General features: G+C 37.1%; 1 pseudogene; it reads left to right on the forward strand.

The window, feature by feature from the left end:
• The first annotated feature begins 10,775 nt into the window (after positions 1–10,775).
• Positions 10,776–10,946, forward strand: LOC110569452 (small ribosomal subunit protein uS14-like; annotated as a pseudogene).
• The last annotated feature ends 11,936 nt before the right edge of the window (positions 10,947–22,882 follow it).

A 22,882-nucleotide genomic window follows, 5' to 3' on the forward strand; every position in this document is an offset into this window, starting at 1 on the left:
CCTAGGAGAGAAAGTTTTCATTCTTTCACCATAAGTATGATGTTAGCTGGGGGCTCTGAAGCTCTCCCTCAACTGGTTTCAACTGATCTATCCAACTACTTTCCCATAGACAGTCTTTGCGTGCTTGTTGCCCAAATCTCAAACCATATCCTGGCTCACAAAAACCCACTAGCCTAATAGTCTGATTTATTTCCTTTTCATCACATACCTTGATTTTTTTCCTCTGCACCTATTGCTCGTAATTAAAGAGAATGCCCCATTTCCTCAGTCTAGCTCATATGCTTCCTCAGGATAAAACTCTATTTCCCAGATGATTACACCACTGTCTCCCCAAAAGACACAAATGGTCACACTACACATGTGAACACACATATACAATATTGTGATTTTTTTGACTCCCCATTTCCTGAATGCTTGAAGCTAATTTATATTTTGTTTCAGTTCACATCACTTTGTAAATGTCCTTTTATTATTTTATATATCTTTGTCTTGGTTTCACCAACTATACTGTGCTTCTCCAGAGCAAGGACCAGGAAACCTGTGTTTTAATTTTATCCCCCACAAGTCTCAGCACAAAGGCTTATCTAAACAGAAAATGCTTCATAAAAGCTGACTGACATCAGTTGAATTTTGTTCTCCCAGGAAGGCCTCCTCTTTGTGAGCTGCTGTGCAAGTCAGAAATTGCCTGGATGCCACTCATTCCTCTATCAATGCCTTATCTCCATTTCCAAACTATTTCTTTTCTTCTCCTTATATTGGCTGAGTTTCAGAAGGGAGATAATTGGCCCCATCAATTTTTATAGCTTAATGAAAGCCTCAACCATGTTTACCTACTTTCCTTCAGGGTAAATGTACCACAAATCAAGGCAAAGTCATTCCCACAGCCCTTGTTTAGAAAATGTATGATTTTTATATAGTCCCTATACAGTCCACTAGCTATGACCTCAAACCTGACCTTCTTTAAAAATGAGTGCCTTTCTCTGTGAAATGTTCATTTTCAAGACCAGGCTCATGCTGGGGTTTGACGCTTTGTAGCAGAGGTCTCAGATTCCTGAGCATAGCGCCTAATGTTGCTTTCTTTCCTGTGGCATTTTCTTGTTTTTTCGTGCTTTACTGCAATTAAAATATTGACATTTCCTTGTCTTGCCCCACTAACCATGCCAAATACCGTAGAATAAAAATTATTTGCAATAAGCGTACCACAAATAACAGAGTATAGAGCTTGGTCTTGCTGCCTTAACAGCTAAAAAGACAGGCTGCATGCCAAATGGTATTTATTAGGTACTTGCTGAGCACGTAGCCTGTGTCAAGCATGAGGGATAGGCAAGCAAATACGTGATCGGTGCTCCAGGGGAGTTTACAATCTCACTGGGGCGATAAGACTAATGTACCTCAAACAGAGCACTATTAAGTTAGAGGTAGTGCAGAATAATTGCTAAAAGAAGGGCAGAGAACATACAATCAGTGTGAACTGGCATCAAGAAAGGCCTTTGAGAGAGGAAGAGGTCTCATGATTTACTTGGAAGGATTTTGATGGACATAGAGGTAAAAAAGAGGCACAGAAATTAACATGAGGTTGGCAATTATAAGGAGGCTGGACTGACAGGGGTGAAGATCCATACCAGGAGCCATTTGGAGACATTATTAAAGTAAGATAAGTTTAGATTGGGATATATCATCTTGAATGGTTAGAATCCAGAATATTAGAGCTGGAAGAGCATTGCTAATATTCCAGCTGGAACTGGAATGTCTAGTCCAGTATCTAATTCCTGTAGTTTTCCTTAGATTTTTTTAAAAAAAATCTATGGAATTCTTTCTTCAAGTGGAATAATATATAAAGAAGCTCAATATGTAAAGTGAAAGTGAAAGTAGTTTTTTTAAAAAATTTATTTTGTAAATTTTTTGGGACGGAGTCCCACTCTGTCACCCAGGCACTGCAGTAGTGCAATCTCGGCTCGCTGCAACCCTTGCCTCCTGGGTTCAAGTGATTCTCTTGCCTTAGCCTCCAAAGTAGCTGGGACTACAGGCATGCACCACCATGCCTGGCTAATTTTTGTATTTTTAATAGAGATGGGAGTTTCACCATGTTGGCCAAGGCTGATCTTGAACTCCTGACCTCAAGTGATCTGTGTGCCTTGGCCTTCCAGAGTGCTGGGATTACAGGTATGATTACCACATGCAGCCGTGTGAAAGTAGTTTGATTGCATTTGAGTGAGATCAAGATCAGACCAATCACTATATTTTATGAGTGAGAAAACTGAGACCTAGGTTGGAAAATTATCTCAATGTCATTAAATCCAGGAGGCAGTTAGTCCCCATCTTGCTTGGCTTCTCAGCAGCATACTGCACGGTTGACTACTTCCTCTTGCCCAACACACTCCCTTTCCATGTATATTTTTTTTTTATGATACAGCTCTCCAGGTTTTCATTTTACTTCTCTGGCCTCTTCCTCTCAGTCTCATTTCGGTATTCATTCTCATACACCTAAACTCTAAGTGCTGGATTTCTCAGGACTTGAGCCTCAGACCTTTTTACTTGTTATCATATGTTTTCTGCCTATGCAATCTCATCTGATGGCTTTAAGTACAGTATAATTTCTATATCATGATAATTTCAAGTTATATTTCCAGCCCTGTTACTTTATTATTGACTAGGCATTTCCATCTGGATGTATCACATGTGCTGCATACTCAAAATTTCTAAAACTATAAAGAAAATGTGGTATATATACACCATGGAATACTATTCAGCCGTTAAAAAGGAATGAGATCATGTCCTTTGCAGGGACATGGATGAAGCTGGAAGCTATTATCCTTAGCAAACTAATACAGGAACGGGAAACTAAACACTGCATGTTCTTATTCCTAAGTGAGAGTCAAACAATGAGAACACATGGACACAGGAAGGGGAACATCACACAGTGAGGACTGTCGGGGGATGGGACAGCAAGGAGAGGGAGAGCATCAGGACAAACAGCTAATGCATGCGGGGCCTAAAACCTAGGTGCAGCAAACCACCATGGCACACTTATACATATGTTACAAATCTGCACATTCTGCACTTGTATCTTGGAAGTTGAAGTAAAATTAATTTTTAAAAAATTTCCAAAACTAAACTCGTCTTCCCCTTCCTCCAGCTCCCCTTGTTTGTTTGCACCTTCTCCAGTGCTCTTTATCTCAGTGAATATCATCACCAACCACCCAGTTGCTTATGCCCTAAACCAAGGACTCATCCTTGACGCCTTTTTTCTCCTCTTCCACATTCAATCAATTGCCAGGTGTTGTCCATCTTATCTCCTACATACCACTTGAATCTCTCTTCTACATTTCCATCGCTGCACTGTGGACTACCACTCTCCTCCAGGCTACCATCGTTTCTCTGTTGGGGAACTGCAATGACCTCCTAATTGGTCTTCCTGCTTCCACTCTTGCCCTCTCCTCCAACCAGTTCTCTATGTTGCAGCTATAGTGTGCTTTTTAAACTATGAATCTGATCATGTAACTTTCCTCCTAAAAGCCTTTAGTGGCTTCCCATTGCTAAGAGAAATGTGTCAATTTCTTAACACGTCATAGAAAACCTTTCATGACCTGTTGTCTGTCCACTTATCCACCCTTATTCTTTTAAACCAGATCTCGCTCTTTTAAGTGAACACTCTGACTGTAATGAAATTGGTTTGGTTCCCAATAGGTGCCATGCCCACAGCCTGCACAATACTGGCTAACTCATCCTTCTGGTCTTAGCTATAATTTTATCACCTCTGGGAATTCTTCTTAACTTCACACTCATTCCTAAATTCAGAATAAATGTTTCTCCACCGTACTCTCACAGCCATTTGAGAGGCTAATCTCTTACAAAATGTATCACACACTATTGCAAATTGTTTTAATTGTATGTCTCCCGAATTTTAGCCCTTAAGCTTGGTGAGGGTAGGTTTCATCTTAGCTATTATTGCATCCTAAGTGTGTAGCATGGTGCCTAAAATGTAATAGAATCTTTTATTTTAAAAATTTTTTATATAACAAAAGTATCTTTTATAACCAAAACATTTATTTTGTTAATTTTTAAAATTGTATATATTTATAGGGTACAAAGTGTTGTTATGATATATGTAATACAATGTAAAATGCTTAAGTCAGGTTAATTGACATATCCGTCACCTTAAATACTTATTAGTTTGTGTGGTGAGAACGTTTGAAATTTACTCTCTTAGCAATTTTGAAATATACAATACATCTTTATTAACGATAGTCACCATGCTGTGCAATAGAGCTCAAAAAACTTATTCCTCCTATTTAACTGAAACTTTGTGACCTTTGACTAACATCTCCTCATTCCCCTCACCTCCTAGCCTCTGATAATGACCTTTCTACTCTCTGCTTCTTCTATGAGTTTGATTGATTTAGACTCCACATACAAGTGAGATCATGTGGTATTTGTCTTTCCGTGCCTGGCTTATTTCTCCTAGTGTAATTTATTCCAGGTTCATCCATGTTGTCATAAATGACAGAATTTTATTATTTAAAAAAATTGAATAGTATTCCATTGTGTATATATACTCCATTTTCTTTAACCATTCCTCTATTGGTGGACACTTTGGTTGCTTCCATATCTTGACTATTGTAAATAACACTGCAATAAACATGGGAGTGCAAGTGTCTCTTCGACATACTGATATCAGATTGTTTAGATATATATCCAGAAGTGAGATTGCTGGATAACATGGTAGTTCTATTTTTAGGTTTTTGAGGAACGTCCATATATAATGGCTGCACTGTACTAATTTATATTCCCAGCAATAGTGTACGGTGGTTTCTCTTTTGGCACATCCTCAACAACGCTTATCTTTCATCTTTTTGGTAATAGCCATTCTGACAGGTGTGAGAGAATATCTCGTAGTGGTTTTAAATTTGCATTTCCCTAATGATTAGTGACGTTGAGCATTTTTCATAAATTTGTTGGTCACTTGTATGTTTTCTTTTTGAGAAATGTCTATTCAGGTTCTTCACCCATTTTAAAATCAGGTTATTTGTTTTCTTGCTGTTGAGTTGTAGGAGTTTTATATATATATTTTAGATATTAACCCCTTGTCAGATGTGTGGCTTGCAAATATTTTCTTCCAATCCATAGGTTGTCTCTTCATTCTGTTAATTGTTTCTTTTTTGTGTAGAAGCTTTTCAGTTTGATTTAATCCAATTTGTCTATTTTTGCTTTTGTTTCCTGAGTTTTAGGGTGAAAAAAAACATTGTCCAGACCAATGTCATGGAGCTTTCCCCCTATGTCTTCTTTCAATAGTTTTACAGTTTTAGGTCATACATTTAAGTCTTTAATACCTTTTGAGTTTATTTGTATATGATGTGAGATAAGGGTCCAATTTCATTCTTATGCATGTGGATATTTAGTTTTCTCAACACAATTTTTGAAGAGACTATTCTTTTCCCATTGTGTTAGTTATTGGCACCCATGTCAAAAGTCAATTGGTTGTAAACATGTGGGTTCATTTTTGGACTCTCTATTCTATTCCATTGGTCAATGTGTCTATTTTTTTTTAATGCCAGTCCCATGCTGTTTTAATTACCATAGCTTTGTAATGTAGTTTGATGTCAGGTAGTGTGATGCCTCCACGTTTGTTCTTCTTACTCAAGACTGCCTTAGCTATTTGGGTTTTGTGTGTGTGTGTGTGTGTGTGTGTATCCATATGAATTTTGGGATTGTTTATTCTATTTCTGTGAAAAATAACATTGGTATTTTGATATGGATTGCATTGAATCTGTAGACCACTTTAGGTAGTAGGAATATTTTAACAATATTAATTCTTCCAATCCATGAACATGGAATATATTTTCATTTATTTGTGTCTTTTTCAATTTCTTTTATCAATGTTTTATAGGTTTCAGAGTACATATTTTTCAATTTTTTGGTTAAATTTATTCCTAAGTATTTTATTTATTTTTTGTAGCTATTGCAAATGGGAATGTTTTTTGATTTCTTTTTTAGATAGTTCATTATTAGTGTATAGAAATACCACTGATTTTGTGTCGATTTTATATTCTGCAGCTTTACTTTTATTAGTTATAACAGTTTTTGGTGAAGTCTTTGACTATTTTATTTCAAAGTATTTGTTTACGCTTACTACTAAAAAGTGGGTTTTTCTCTAAATCATAATTTTGTTAGTGATAAGTCAAGGTGGCTGTTTTAAAACACTGGTAAAATGAGGATATTCTAACAGCCACATGGGCCATTGTCTTTATATTTGACTGAAAAAAATGTATAGAAAAATCTACCAGTTAGTTTTAGATTCATCACTCCTACTGGACTTTTGAGAAATATCCAATTTGTGGCTTGGAAATATTTTTCTTTCTTTTTTTCACCTTTTATTTTAGATTCAGGAGGTACATGTGCAGGTTTGTTACCTGAGTGTATTTCATGATGCTGAGGTTTGGAGTACAAATGATCCTATCACCCATGTAATGAGCATAGTACCCAATAAGTAGTTTTTCAGCCCTTGCTCTCCTCCACCCCCTCAGATTCTATTGTTGCTATTTTTATATTGATGAGTACCCAATGTTTAGCTCCCACTTATAAGTCAGGACATGTATTTGGTTTCCTGTTCCTGTGTTAATTTGCTTAGGATAATGTCTCCCAGTTGCATCCATGTTGTTGCAAAGAACAGTGTTTTTTTAAAAATATATTTTAAAATTTCCCTTTTGATTTCTCCTATGACCCATTAATTGTTTAAGCATATAGTTTAATTTTCACATATTTGTGGATTTTTGAAGATTTTTCCTGTTATTTATTTCTAGTTTCACACCATCATGGCTGGAGAAAGTTACTGATGTAATTTCAGTCTTCTCAACTTTGCTAAGACTTGCTTTGTGACATAACTTATGTTCTGTCCTGGAGGATGTTTCATGTGCACTTGAGAAGAATGTGTCTTCTGTTGCTTTTGGATGGAATGTTCTATATATGTTTGTTAAGTCCGTTTGGTCTAAAGTGTAGTTTAAGTCCAATGTTTCCTTTTTAACTTTCTGTCTGGAGGATCTGTTTATTGCTGAAAGAGGATTATTGAAGTCCCATACTATTATTGTATTATGATTTATCTCATCCTGCAGATCTTTTAATATTTGCTTTACATATTTAGTTGCTCCAATGTTGGATGCATATTTATTAAAATGTTATATCCTCTTCATAAACTGACATATTTATCATTATATAATGTACTTTGACTCTTATTATATCTTTTGAGTTAAAGTCTATATTTTGTCCAACATAGGTATAGCTAATACTTCTCTATTTTGGCTCTGTTTGCATGGAATATCTTTTTCCATTCCTTCACTTTCAGTGTTTATCCTTAAAAGAGAGATGCGTCTCCTGAAGGCAGTATATAGTTGAGATTTGTTTTTAAATAGATTCAGCCATATCTTTTTATTGGAGAATTTAATCCATTTGCATTCAAAGTAATTATTGATAAGTAAGGACTTACATGACTGCCATTTTGTAATTTGTTTTCAGGTTGATTTGTAGATTATTTCTTCATTTTCTGCTGGTTTTTTTTGTTGTTTGATGGTTTCTGTAGTGGGTATTCTTTGCTTATTTATTTATTTTTGAGACATAGTCTTGCTCTGTCACTCACACTGGAGTGCAGTTGCATGATCTCAGCTCACTGCGATTTTGACCTCCACCTCCTGGGTTCAAGTGATTCTCCTGCCTCAGCTGCCTGAGTAGCTGGGACTACAGGTGCATGCCACCATGCCCGGCTAATTTTTTGTATTTTAGTAGAGATGGGGTTTCACCACGTTGGCCAGGCTGGTCTTGAATGCCTGACCTCAAGTGATCCACCCACCTTAGCCTCCCAAAATGCTGGGATGACAGTCGTGAGCCACCGCACCCAGCCTGTAGTGGTATTCTTTGAATCTTTTTTATATACATTTTGTGTATCTACTAAAGATTTTTGCTTTGTGGTTACCCTAAGGCTTACAAAAACTATCTTGTAGTTACAATAGGCTATTTCAAGCTGATCAGAACTTTATCTCATACAACAACTCTACACCTTTACCCCCCATCATTTTATGTTTTTGATGTCAAAATTTACATCCTTTTGTTACTTGTATCCATTGATGATTTATTTTAGCTGTAGTTGTTTTTAATAGTTTTGCTTTTTAAACCTTATATTAGAGATGAAATTTCTTTATGTACCACCATTACAGTTCTACAGTATTCTGAATATGACTCCCTATTACTTATATTATTGAGTTTTGCTTTTTCATAATTTTTATGTTGTTTATTAGTGGACTTTATTTCAGCTTAATGAATTTCCCTTAGCAATTTCTTTTTTTTAAATTTATTTGTTATACTTTAAATTCTGGGGTGCATGTGCAGATCATGCAGGTTTGTTACATAGGTATACACGTGCCATGGTAGTGGTTTGCTGCATCCATCGCCCCGTCATCTACATTAGGTATTTCTCCTAAGGCTATCCCTCCCCAAGCCCCCAAGCCCCTGTTACTCCTCTCCTAGCCCCCCACCCACTAGGTCCCGGTGTGTGATGTTCCCCTCCCTGTGTCTGTGTGTTCTCATTGTTCAACACTCATTTATGAGTGAGAACATGTGGTGTTTGGTTTTCTGTTCTTGTGTCAGTTTGCTGAGAATGATGGTTTCCAGTTTCATCCATGTCCCTGCAAAGGACATGAACTCATCTTTTCTTATGGCTGCATAGTATTCAATGGTATATATGTGCCACATTTTCTTTATCCAGTCTATCATTGATGGGCATCTGGGTTGCAACAAAAGCCAAAATAGACAAATGGGATCTAAGTAAACTCAAGAGCTTCTTCACAGCAAAAGAGACTATCAATAGAGTGAACCAGCAACCAACAGAATGGGAAAAAATTTCTGCAATCTACTCATCAGACAAATAGCTAATATCCAGAATCTATGGAGAACTTAAACAAATTTACAAGGAAAAAAACCCAAACAACCCCATCAAAAAGTGGGCAAAGGATATGAACAGAAACTTTTCAAAAGAAGACATTAATGCAGCCAACAAACATATGAAAAAAGGTTCATCATTACTGGTGGTAAGAAAAATGCAAATCAAAACCACCTTGAGATACCACCTCATGCCAGTTAGAATGGTGATCATTAAAAAATAAGGAGACAACAGATGCTGGAGAGGATGTGGAGAAATATGAACACTTTTACACTGTTGGTGGGAGTGTAAATTAGTTCAACCCTTGTGGAAGATAGTGTGGTGATTCCTCAAGGATCTAGAAATAGAAATACCATTTGACCCAGCAATTCCATTACTGGGTATGGATATATGCCCAAAGGATTATAAATCATTCTATTATAAAGATGCATGCAAATGTATGTTTATTGTGGCACTGTTCACAATAGCAAAGACTTGGAACCAACCCTTAGCAATTTCTGTAAAGCAGGCCTATTGGTGATGAAGTCCGTTAGCTTTTGTTTGTCTGGGAAAGCTTTTATTTCTCCCTCATTTCTGAAGGACAGCTTTGCCAGGTACAGTATTTTTGGTTGGCAGGGTTTGTCCTTCAGCACTTTGACTATATCATGTCACTTCTTGCTTTGCAAGATTTCTGCTGAGAAGTCCACTGATAGCTGTATTAGAACTCTTTTGTATGGGATTTTTTTTTATTGCTGCTGTCAGAATTTTTTCTTTGTTTTTAATTTTTGATAGTTTGATAGTTTGTGTGTCATGGTGACCTTTTTTGTGGGATTGTATTTGATTGGAAACCCCTATCTTTCCTATACCTAAATATTAGCATCTTTTCCGATTTTTGGAATGGTTTCAGCCATTAGTTCTTGAAATATGGTTTCTGGCTCTCATTCTCTTTCTTCTCCTTCTGAAATTCTTATTATGAAAATGTTTGTTCTCTTGATGTAGCTTATAACTCCTGTAGGCTTTTTTCATTCCTTTTATTTTTTATTGTTCTGATTCAATAATTTCAAATGTTCTCTATTCTAGCTCACTGATTCTTTGTTTTGCTTAATTGAGTCTGCTACAGAAGCTTTCTATGGGGAATTTATTTCAGTCATATTCTTCATCTCTGGGATTTTAATTTTTTTAAGTTTTTTTTTCTATTTCTTTGTCAAACTTCTCATTTTGTTCATGTATTATTTTCCAAATTTTATTTAATTTTCTATCCTATATTTTTGTAGTTCACTGGATTTACTTAAGGGGATTATTCTGAATTCTTCATCAGTTATGATAGATCTTTGTTTCTTTAGGATCCATCGTTGGGGCTTTATTTCTTTTAGTGGTGTCACATTTCCCTGATTTATCATAATCTTTTGTCCTTACATTGCTGTCTCCATACATTTGAGGAGACAGCCACCTTTTTCAGCCTTTACAGGTGTCCTTTGACAGAGATCAATTTTCATTATGTAGTATAGTCTGTGATTCTGGATTTGCCAGTTGCTAATGATCCTGGGAGGGCAGAGCTTGCTGTTGGATTCTCTAGTTGGCTGGGCTGCTGTTTTAGCTCTGAAGTCAGGTTGGGTTGCTGGCTGGGGTTCACTGTCTGCTAAGATCACTGGCTGGGCTCTTGTAATTAGGTGGAGCTGCTGGCAGCACTGCCATCACCTCTAGTTGGGCAGTGTTGCTGGGTGGAGTGTTTCCTTTATTAGAGTTTTGCAATTGGGCAAGGCTACAGGCTGGCCTGTGAGATTAGGTGGAGTCACTGCTTGAGATGGATGGATCCAGAAGCTATAATAATTAGAAATGGCTTTTACCTTGTTGCACTCCTGAGAGCAAGATGGGTCACCAGCAGCTGTACTGGAGCCACCTGCGAAAATTCGGCTAGGGTTCTTGCTCTTGTCGAGTCTGTTCAAACCGGCACGGTCTGATCCGGAAATACGGCCTCAATATGTGCTGCCAGTGTTTCCGTCAGTACGCGAAGGATGTCGGTTTCATTAAGTTGGACTGAATGATCTTCCTTCAAAGTATTATCCAAGACATCTACCATGAAAAACCATGATAGTTTTTTGTGCATAAAATAAACATTTTTAAAAACAAACAAACAAACAAAATAATTAGAAATGTGCAGTGGCAGGTATCTCTGCCTGGAAAGGATCTTGGGGTGGGCTCTGAGGCTGGGCAGAACCTCTATTTGGACTCCTGGATTGGGCAGGTCTAGCTTTTGCCTCCGTGCTCTGCTGAAATACTCAGTGGTGAGCATTTCTCTCTGTGGGCAGGCCCTTTGTATCAGCTCTGAGGCTGAGCAGAGCCACTGTTTGAACTCCTGGGTCTGGCAAATCTAGTCCCCGTGCTCTGCCAAAATATGCAGAGGTGAATATCTCTGTGCCTTGGTGGGGCCTTAGGGTAGACTCTGAGGCTGGGCATAAAGGCTAGCCATCTAGGGACTCAAGTCAGATTGAACTTTCTATCATGTTTCTAGGAGTGACCGGCGTGGCTTTGTGGGTGGGCTGTGCCATTGGCTGGTATTTCTGATTGGGTGCCACTACTGGTTGGAACACAGGATTACTGCCAATATCCATGTGCTAATCACTGTAAACTCCGCCTTTCTTTGTTTCTACTTGACACCAGGCAGTCTAGCCATATCATTACCTCAGTGTTCTCCATAAAGTGGGCCAGGAATGGACTTCCTGGAAAGTGCCTTGGAATGATAGGGAAACTGAATATCCATCTGTGGTTCTCTTTTCCCACTGTAGAAACTGTGGGAAGGGGAATCCTGTATGTGGCACAGTGCCAACTTGGAAGGCAGAGGTAATGCAGAGTAAGACTATTTCTCTTACCCTTCTAATGTAGTTTTTATTTGGTTTTATGGTCCACACAGGGGTATCTGTCTCATTTTCATGTTTTCGGGTTTTCAAAAAGGTGTTCTTTTCTGTGGATAGTTGCTAGTTGGACTTTCTCTTTCAGGGAGTGAAGCCTGGGATCTCCTAGTCTATTCTGCCCTCTTGCTGATATCACCCCAGTAGGTTCTTAAAGATATCTACTGAATGAATAAATAAATAAATGAATGAGTTACATCATGCATCAAAGCTTATACTACCTTCCAAAAAGCTTAACAGGATATAGTGACAATGCTAAATTTGCCATCATTCCCCATTTAATAAGGCTTTGTAAAGTGATACACTTTTAGATCTTGGAAAATTTGCAAATACCAAGGGCATGCTTACAGATGATGATTATTTGGTCAAGGTGATTATTGCTGAAAATCTTCCCAGTTATTCTGTGGGGGAGGGCCTTACTTTTGATCTGTAATTAGGGTTACCTAACTTATGCAATGATTCACTGGGGAAATTAAAAAACAAAAGAGAATTTTAAAAGTAAGCATTGCTACACTTTAAATAAACTTATGTGTCCAAGGCACAGCTTCTCTCCCTTCTCAGCAATTTGTCATTTATAAGCCTCAAAGTATTTTGCTGAGAAGAGGATATTGTCTATGTGTTATGGGCACACTGACATGAGGCTGGAACACAGGAAAGCACAGATGAGAAGTTTAAATGAGATGAGAACTTTAATGGTAGAGACCATTAAAGACTAATCCAGCAAATAAATATTCCAATCTTATGAACTTCTAAATTTCATGAGATTTCATTTTTAATGAAAAGGTGGAGGCAATTTCAAGTCCTGGAGAAAGAATCTTGCCTTTCCAACTGTCAGGCAGATCAGCAGGGTTGCAGGAAGCTTTCTGGTCAGCCCTCTGTGGCCTTAGTCCCAACTCTTAGACAACAACTTGTAGCTGAAAGAAGATCTTAGATTCCTGAGCCTGTGGTGTATAGTGAGGAAATCACACCAACGCTAACAGGGAAGTGGCCCTGCCTTTAGCTCTTCTGGGAAAATGGATTGAATGTCTCAACTCATTCCAGGTGCCGTATCTTCAAAGGTCCCACCCAATAGCCCAGGGAAGCCTGCTGCCTTTTAAAAGACAAAAATCAACCTCTAGTTGAACAGCATTTGAGTTAGGCCCTAAGCAGTGATTTTTTTATGATGCCAGCCTGAGCAGCTTAGAAACCTGCCTCCCTCTAATGGTTCCATTCAAGTGCCTATCTGGTTCCAAGAGGTCTTCTCTTTGGATTAACAACAATTATTTCCAAAAGTGAGAAATTGTGCATCTTGTGGAAACAAGAGAACCACTGGATAGATCTGGAAAATGTATCCACTAGGAAAATGTCAGTAAGCTGGCCTGGCATTTATAGATATTCAGAGTTCTCCACGAAGCCGAGACCCTTATCAGGCCCCCAACTTTTGATGGCCTCCAACTTATGTCCTCTACATAAGCTGACCTTCCCCAGAAGTTCCCTATACCTAGAGCAATAGAAAATAAATACACTCTACCAATCTTCCATTGCCCTTTAAAACTTCTTAATCCTATTATGTTGAGTAGGTGTCTGTATTAGTTTTTGAGGGCTGCTATAACAAAGTACCACTAAAATACTTGAAATCATAGAAATTTATTTTCTCAGTTCTGGGTGCCACAAGCCCAAAATCAAGGTGTTGGCAGGGTCATGCTCCCTCTGAAGATGCTAAGGAAGGGAGGATCTCTTCCAGGCCTCTCTTCTACCTTCTGGTAGTTCTTTGACCTGTGGCAGCATAACTCTAATCTTTGCACGGCATTCATCCTGTCTGTGTCTGTCTCTTCAATATGGTATTCTTTTTATAAAGATGGCAGTCATATTGGAGTAGAGGGCCCATCCTACTCCAATATAGCTTCATCTTAAGTATTTTTTTTTTTTTTTGAGACGGAGTTTCGCTCTTGTTACCCAGGCTGGAGTGCAATGGCGCGATCTTGGCTCACCGCAACCTCCGCCTCCTGGGTTCAGGGAATTCTCCTGCCTCAGCCTCCTGAGTAGCTGGGATTACAGGCACGCGCCACCGTGCCCAGCTAATTTTTTGTATTTTTTTTAGTAGCGACGGGGTTTCACCATGTTGACCAGGATGGTCTCGATCTCTTGACCTCGTGATCCACCTGCTTCGGCCTCCCAAAGTGCTGGGATTACAGGCTTGAGCCACCGCGCCTGGCCCATCTTAACTATTAATAATTACATATGCCATAAAGTGATTTCCAAGTAAGGTCACATTCTGAGGTACTAGGGGTTAGGACTTTAATATGTAAATTTTGGAGGGATACAATTCAACCCATAACAGGTTCTATCTAGCCCCATAAGATAGGGATAATGACTTATAATGGCTCAGTATCCCTGTAAATATGTTTTTGTTTCTAAAGTAGCCTTCTATACTTTCACTGAAGGTACTGAATGAGAGGAAAAGCCTAGAGACCATCATTCTAGAGGCCTGGAGACTTCAAGGCCACCCAGTCTAGAGAGCTTCAGAAGACAAAGGCTTAATATCTTAAGGCAAGGAAGAGGGAACTTCAGGAAAAAGAGGTTCCACAATGGGGAGTTATGACTTAATGGATACAGCGTTTCAGTTTGAGACAATAAAAAGTTCTGGAGCTAGTGATGATGGTTGCACAGCAATGTGAATATACTTAATGCCACTGAACTGCATACTTTAAAAATCGTTCAAATAGTAAATTTTACGTTATGTATATTTTGCCATGATAAAAAAAGCCCCAGAGAAACAAACAAGCAACCAAACAACAAAAAAAGGAGACTCCGTGTGACTTTCCCTGAAGTGGATAATGATTGTGGATTGGGAGAGACAGTGAGATCTATGATCAGGAATGAAAGCAAAGAACAGAATCTCAAGGGGACTTCCAGTCAACACTGACTCAGGAGGGAGTCAGGAATTACAGACAAGAGATGGTGACTGTGCACTCCCTATAAGGTCATATGGCATCTGTAATTCCTAAATATTCTTATTTTATTAGTAACTAGTAATGGTGATAATGAACAGTTGTTGAGCATATACTATGTCCTAAGCACTTTCCGTTGTCTAACTCATTTAATTTTAATTTGTATAATAACCCTATAAGGAATGTACTATTGTCCATCATTTACAGAAGAAATTGAGACTCAGAGAGGTTAAATAATTTGTTGAAGGTCACACAGCTGGTAAGTGGTAGATTGTGAGTTGACATTGTTAATTTATGTAGGAAATTATCCATTTCACTTAGGTATTTAATTTAGATATGAATTAAGACTTTTTGTGTTTAATTCATAGGAAAATTTCTTAGGAAATGACAAATTATACAAGTAATACATGAACACATTCTTCATATAAAAATGAAAATATTATCTCTTTGTTATCCATAATTTTCACCTTTTTTTCTCCAGAACGAACTACTATTATCAGTTTGGTTGCATACTTTCAGAACTCTTTTTATTCATTTCCATTTAAGTACTGATTTATTGAAGCTTTGGTAGAATGTGTCAGTAAAACCACTGGGACTTTTTTCAGAGGGGGAATATTAAAGCATTTTGAATACTATTAAAATTTCGTCTACGGTTTTTGGTCCATTCAAGGTATTTCGTTTATTTTTGGGCCAATTTTGGTAATTTGTATTTTCCTTAAATGTGTCCATTTTTTCTAAGTTTTCAAATTGGTATTAGGTTGTACATAGTGTTCTCTTGTAATTTTTAAAGTCTCCACTTTATCTCTTGTCATGTTCCGTTTGTCTTACTAATATTGCTTGTTTTGCCTTTTCTCTTTTTTAAACGATCATGTTTGCCAAAATTTTATTCATATTATTATTTCAGGTTACTCACTTTGTGTTATCTGCTTTTTGAGTTTTATGTAATATTTTATAAATGTATGCTTTTGTTGATACATTTTTGTTACCTTCATTGAATTTATTTTATTATTTTCTTTCTACATTCTTGAGTTAAAGCTTAGTTAATTTATTTTCAATCTTTATTTCTAATACACGCACTTAAACCTACATTTTTTTGAGTACTATTTGGTCATGTCTCTAAGTTTAAAAAAAATGGAAGCATAACGTATATATATATATATATATATGTACAAATCAAAAGTGTACATCTCAATGAATTCTCACAAACTGAACACTATGTAACCAGCACCCTAATCAAGAAACAACATGGCTAACATCACAGAAGTACCCAATTGTGTCCCTTTCCAACCATCACAGACCCTGCTGCCAAGAATGACCACTATCTTGATTTGTAACACCATATAGGTTAGTATTGCCTGTTGTTGAACTTCATGTGAATGGAATGATACAGTATATACTCATTTGAGTCAGAATGTTTTTCACTTGACATTAATTATATCTATAAGAGTCATCTATATTATTGTAGGCAATTTTTCATCGTCCTTGCTACATAATATTTAATTGTGTAAATATACTACAATTCGTTTATGTATCCATTCTATTATTGATGGACATTTGGGTCGCTTACAGTCTTTAGCTATAACAAAGCTACCCTCTTGCACATATCTTTAGTTAGATATAGATACACTTCTCTTGGGTATATGTGTAAGATTGAAATTGCTGGATCATAGAGTATGTATGTGTTCAACTATAGAAACTCTTGCCAGTTTATGTATTTACACTTCTTCCTCCAGCAGTGTGTGAGGTTTTCATTTGCCCTGCCTCCTAACCAATACTTGGTTTCATTTTAGCCATTCTAGTGGATATGTAATAGTATTACATTGCTGTAATATTTGTTTTTCTCTGATGACTAATGAAGTTGAACACCCATTCCTAAAGTTTTGGGATTAGTGCTTTTGTTCTAGTTTTATTCTAAATAGTTTATAATTCCCATTTTACTTATACTTTAGCCAAGAGTTATTTTTTTCTTTCAACTTTTATTTTAGAATAAAGAGTACATGTTCAGGTTTGTTACAAATGTATATTGTGTGATGTTGAGGTTTGGGGCATGATTGAACCTGTTGCCCAGGTAGTGAGCATAGTACCCACGAGGTAGTTTTTCAGCCTTTGTTCCCCTCCTACTCTCCCATCTCTAGTAGTCCCTAGTGTCTACTGTTCCCATTTTTATGTTCATGTGTATCCAATGTTTAGTTCCCACTTATAAATGGAATTTAGTTTTCCTTTTTTTAACTTTTAAGTTCAGGAGTACATGTGCAGAATGTGCAGGTTTGTTACATAGATAAAAATGTGTCAAGGGGGTTTGTTGTACAGATTATTTCATCAGCCAAGTATTAAGCCAAGTATCCATTAGTTGTTTTTCCTGATCCTCTCCCTCTTCCCACCCTCTGCTCTCTGGTAGGCCCCAGTGTGTGTTGTTCTCCTCTATGTGTCCGTGTGTTCTCATCATTTAACTCCCGATTGTAAGTGAGAACATGAGGTATTTGGTATTCCGTTCCTGTGTTAGGTTGCTAAGGATGATGGTCTCCAGCTCCATCCATGTCCCTGCAAAGAACATGATCTTGTTCCTTTTTATGGCTGCATAGTATTCCATGGTGTATCTGTACCACATTTTCTTTTTTCTTTTTTTCTTTTTTGAGACGGAGTTTCGCTCTTGTTACTCAGGCTGGAGTGCAATGGCGCGATCTCGGCTCACCGCAACCTCTGCCTCCTGGGTTCAGGCAATTCTCCTGCCTCAGCCTCCTGAGTAGCTGGTGTACCACATTTTCTTTATCCAGTCTGTCATCGATGGACATGTGGGTTGATTCCATGTCTTTGCTATTGTGAATAGTGCTGCAGTGAATATATGTGTGCATGTATCTTTATAATAGAATGATTTCTATTCCTTTGGGTATGTACCTAGTAATGAGATTATTAGCTTAAATGGTATTTCTATCTCCAGGTCTTTGAGGAATTGCCACACTGTCTTCCACATTAATTGAACTAATTTACACTCCTACCAACAGTGTGGTAGTGTTCCTTTTTCTCCATAACCTTGCCAGCATCTGTTACTTTTTGATGTTTTAATAATCAACATTCTGCCTGATGAGAGATGGTATCTCAATGTGGTTTTGATTTGCATTTCTCTAATGACTAGTGATGTTGAGCTTTTTTTCATATGATTGTTGGCCACATTTATGTCTTCTTTTGAGAAGTGTCTGTTCATATTCTTTGCCTACTTCTTAATGGAGTAGTTTTTTTTTTTCTTATAAATATAAGTTTCTTTCTTATAGATGCTGGATATTAGACCTTTGTCAGATGCACAGTTTGCAAACATTTTCTCCCATTCTGCATGTTGTCTGTTTACTCTGTTGATAGTTTCTTTTGCTATGCAGAAGCTCTTTAGTTTAATTAGATCATATTTGTCAATTTTTGCTTTTGTTGCAATTGTTTTTGGCATCTTTGTCATGATATCTTTGTCTGTGCCTATGTCCCGAATGGTATTGCCTAGATTTCATTCTAGGGTTTTTATAGTTTTGGGTTTTTTTTTTTGTTATTGTGTATTTGTTTTTAGTTTATAAACTTTTAAATTTTTTTTAGCTTTTTGACTGTTTTGTAATACTTATCTTAAAGCACAAATACATTGTACAGCTATACAAAAATATTTTCTTTTGTTTGTTTATTTGAGACAGAGTCTCACTCTGTTGCCCAGACTGGAGTGCAGTGGTGAAATTTCAGCTCACCGCAACCTCTGCCTTCTGGGTTCCTGTAATTCTCTTGCCTCAGCCTCCTCAGTAGCTGGGATTACAGATGCCTACCACCACACCTAACTAATTTTTGTATTTTCAGTACAGCTGGGGTTTTACTACATTGACCATGCTGGTCTTGAACTCCTGACCTCAGGTGACCCACCTGCCTCGGCCTCCCAAAGTGCTGGGATTATAGGTGTGAGCCACCGTGCCTGGCCCAGTTTTGGGTTTTGCATTTAAGGCTTTAATCCATCTTGAGTTGATTTTTTATATGCTGTAAGGAAGGCATCCAGTTTCAATTTTCTGCATATGGCTAGCCAGTTCTCCTAGCACCATTTATTAAATAGGGAATCCTTTCCCCATTGCTTGTTTTGGTCAGGTTTGTTGAAGACCACGTGGTTGTAGGTATGTGACCTTATTTCTGGGTTCTCTATTCTGTTCCATTGGTCTACGTGTCTGTGGCTGTAACAGTACCATGCTGTTTTTGTTACTGTAGCCCTGTAGTATAGTTTGAAGTCGGGTAGTGTGATACCTCCAGCTTTGTTCTTTTTGCTTAGGATTGCCTTGGCTATTCAGCCTCTTTTTTGGTTCCATTTGAATTTCAGAATCATTTTTTTTAGTTCTGTGAAGAATGTCAATAGTAGTTTAATGAGAATAGCATTGAATCTATAAATTGCTTTGGGCAGTATGGCCATTTTTATGATATTTATTCTTCCTATCCATAAGCATGGAATATTTTTCCATTTGTTTGTCACCTCTCTGATTTCTTTGGATAATGGTTTGTAGTTCTCTTTGTAGAGATCCGTCACTTCCCTTGTTAGCTATATTTCTAAGTAGTTCATTCTTATGGTGGGAATTGTGAATGGGAGTTCATTAGTGATTTGGCTTTCTGCTTGACTGTTGTTGGTGTATGGGAATTGTCGTGATGTTGACACACTGATTTTGTAGCCTGAGACTTTGCTGAAGTTGCTTATCAGCTTAAGAAGCTTTTGGGTTGAGATGATAGGGTTTTCTAGATATAGGATCATGTCATCTGCAAACAAAGATCGTTTGATTTGTTCTCTTCCTACTTAAATACCTTTATTTCTTTCTCTTGCCTAATTGTCCTGGCCAGAACTTCCAATACTATGTTGAATAGGAGTGATGAGAGAGGGAATCTTTATCTTGTGCTGGTTTTCAGGGAGAATGCTCCCATTCTGTAGGGTATCTGTTTACTCCTTTTATAGTTGTTCTTGCTGTGTAGAAGCTTTTTAGTTTAGTAGATCTTACTTCTCATTTTAGTTTTTGTTGCAATTTCTTTTGAGAACTTATCCATAAATTCTTTCCAAGACTGATATTGAGAAGGGTATTTTCTATGTTTTCTTCAAGGATTTTTATAGTTTGAGGTCTTACATTTAGTCTTTAATCCGTCTTAAGTTAATTTTTGTATATGGTGATAGGTCCAGTTTCATTCTTCTGCATATGTATAGACAGTTATCCCAACACCATTTATTGAATAGGTCCTTTTCCCATTGCTTGTTTTGTTGACTTTAAAGAGGTTCGGTTGGTTATAGTCATGTGGCTTTTTTTCCGGGTTCTTTATTCTGTTCCATTGGTCTATGTGTCTGTTTTTGTACCAGTACCATGTTGTTTTGATTACTGTAGCCTTGTAGTATAGTTTGAAGTTGTAGTCCAAGAGTACTTAGAGTTGTATTCTTTAAACATTTCAAAATGTAAAGACTATAAGGAACTGTCTTTTTGTAGTTGAGTTTGAATTTTGTGAAAAGTGAACGTGGCCTATAAGACATTTTCATTTTTGATGAATATTTGTGTATGTTTAAAAAGAAGGTATATCTTTATTTAATACAAAGTTCTATATATTGAGTTATTCAAATTGTCTATATTCTTAATTTTTCTCTACTTAATCTCTCAATTTCTTAGAGAAATATGTTAAATTTTCCTATTGTGATCGTGATTTATGAAAAACATGATTTCTTTTTGTACATTTATTAGTTTATGTTTTCTATATTTAGAGCCTATGTTCATAAGTGCACAAACATTCATAATTGTTATATCTTCTTGGTGGTATCTCAATGTGGTTTTGATTTGCATTTCTCTAATGACTAGTGATGATGAGCATTTTTTCATGTTTGTTGGCCTCATATATGTCTTCTTTTGAAAAGTATCTGTTCATATCCTTTGCCCACTTTTGGATGGGTTTGTTTTTTTCTTGTGAATCTGTTTTAATTCTTTGTAGATTCTGGATATTAACCCTATGTCAGATGGGTAGATTGCAAAAATTTTTTCCCATTCTGTTGGTTGCTTGTTCACTCTAAGGGTTGTTTCTTTTGCTGTACAGAAGCTCTGAAGTTTAATTAGATCCCATTTATCTATTTTGGCTTTTGTAGCCATTGCTTTTGGTGTTTTAGTCATGAAGTCCTTGCACATGCCTATGTACTTGATGGTTTTGCCTAGGTTTTCTTCTAGGGCTTTTATGGTGTTAGGTCTTATGTTTAAGTACTTAATCCATCTGGAGTTAATTTTAGTGTAAGGTGTCAGAAAAGGGTCCAGTTTCTGCTTTCTGCATATTGCTAGCCAATTTTCCCAACACCATTTATTAAACAGGGGATCATTTCCCCATTGCTTGCTTTTGTCAGGTTTGTCAAAGATAGATAGTTGTAGATGTGTGGTATTGCCTCTGAGGCCTCTGTTCTGTTCCATTGGTCTATGTCTTTGCTTTGATACTAGTACCATGCTGTTTTAATTACTGTTGCCTTGTAGTATAGCTTGAAGTCCAGCAGCATGATGCTGCCAGCTTTGTTCTTTTTGCTTAGGATTGTCTTGGCTATTCAGGTTCTTTTTTGGTTCCATATGAGGTTTAAAGTGTTTTTTTCCAGTTCTGTGAAGAAGGTCATTGGTAGTTTGATGGGGATAGCATTAAATCTATAAATTACTTTGGGCAGTATGGTCATTTTCATGATATTGATTCTTCCTAACCATGAGCATGGAATGTTTTTCCATCTATTTTTGTCTTCTCTTATTTCCTTGAGCAGTGGTTTGTAGTTCTCCTTGAAGAGGTCCTTTACCTCATTTGTTATTTGTATTCCTATGTATTTTATTCTCCTTGTAGCAATTGTGAATAGGAGTTCACTCTTGATTTGGCTCTGTTTGTCTGTTATTGGTGTATAGGAATGCTTGTGATTTCTGCACATTGATTTTGTATCCTGAGATTTTGATGAAGTTGTTTATCAGCTTATGGAGAGTTTGGACTGAGATGATGGGGTCTTCTAAATATACAATCATGTCATCTGCAAATAGAGACAATTTGACTTCCTCCTTTCCTGATTGAATACTCTTTATTTCTTTTTCTTGCCTGATTGCTCTAAGACTGCTGATTCTATATTGAATAAGAGTGATGAGAGAGGGCATCCTTTTCTAGTGCCAGATTTCAAAGGGAATGCTTCCAGTTTTTGCCCATTCAGTATGATATTGGCAGTGGGTTTGTCGTAAATGGCTTTTATTATTTTGAGATACATTCCATCGATACCTAGTTTATTGAGAGTTTTTAGCATAAAGGGCTGTTGAATTTTGTCAAAGGCCTTCTCTGCATCTATTGAGATAATCATGTGGTTTTTGTCTTTGGTTCTGTTTATGTGGTGGATTATGTTTATGAACTTGCATATGTTGAACCAACCTTGCATCCCCGGGATGTGGCCCACTTGATCATGATGGATAAGTTTTTCATGTACTGTTGCAATCGGTTTGCCAGTATTTTATTGAAGGTTTTTGCATCTATGTTCATCATGGATATTGGCCTGAAGGTTTCTTTTTTTGTTGAGTCTCTGTGAGGTTTTGGTATCAGGATGATGTTGTTCTCATGAAATGAGTTGGGAAGGATTCCCTCTTTTTGTGTTGTTTGGAATAGTTTCAGAAGGAATGGTACCAGCTCCTCTTTGTACATCTGGCATCTGGTAGAATTTAGCTGTGAACCCATCCGGACCTGGGCTTTTTTTGGTTGGTAGGCTATTAATTGCTCCCTCAACTTCAGCCCTTGTTATTGGTCTATTCAGGGTTTCAGTTTCTTCCTGGTTTAGTCTTGGGAGGGTGCAAATGTCTAGAAATTTATCCATTTCTTCCAGGTTTACTGGTTTATGTGCATAGAGTTTTTTGTAGCAGTCTCTGATGATAGTTTGTAATTCTGTGGGATTGGATCCCCTTTATCATTTTTTTATTGCATCTATTTGTTTCCTCTCTCTTTTCTGTTTTATTAATCTGGCTAGTGGTCTATTTTGTTGATCTTTTAAAAAAAACCAGCGCCTGGATTTATTGATTTTTTGAAGGATTTTTTTTTTGTGTCTCTATCTGCTTCAGTTCTGCTCTGATCTTAGTTATTTCTTGTCTTCTGCTAGCTTTTGAGCTTTTTTGATCTTGCTC

Source organism: Aotus nancymaae, unplaced genomic scaffold (assembly GCF_030222135.1).
Source record: "Aotus nancymaae isolate 86718 unplaced genomic scaffold, 86718_ANA_hifiasm-v0.15.2.pri h1tg000004l, whole genome shotgun sequence".
NCBI classification, from domain to species: Eukaryota; Metazoa; Chordata; class Mammalia; order Primates; family Aotidae; genus Aotus; species Aotus nancymaae.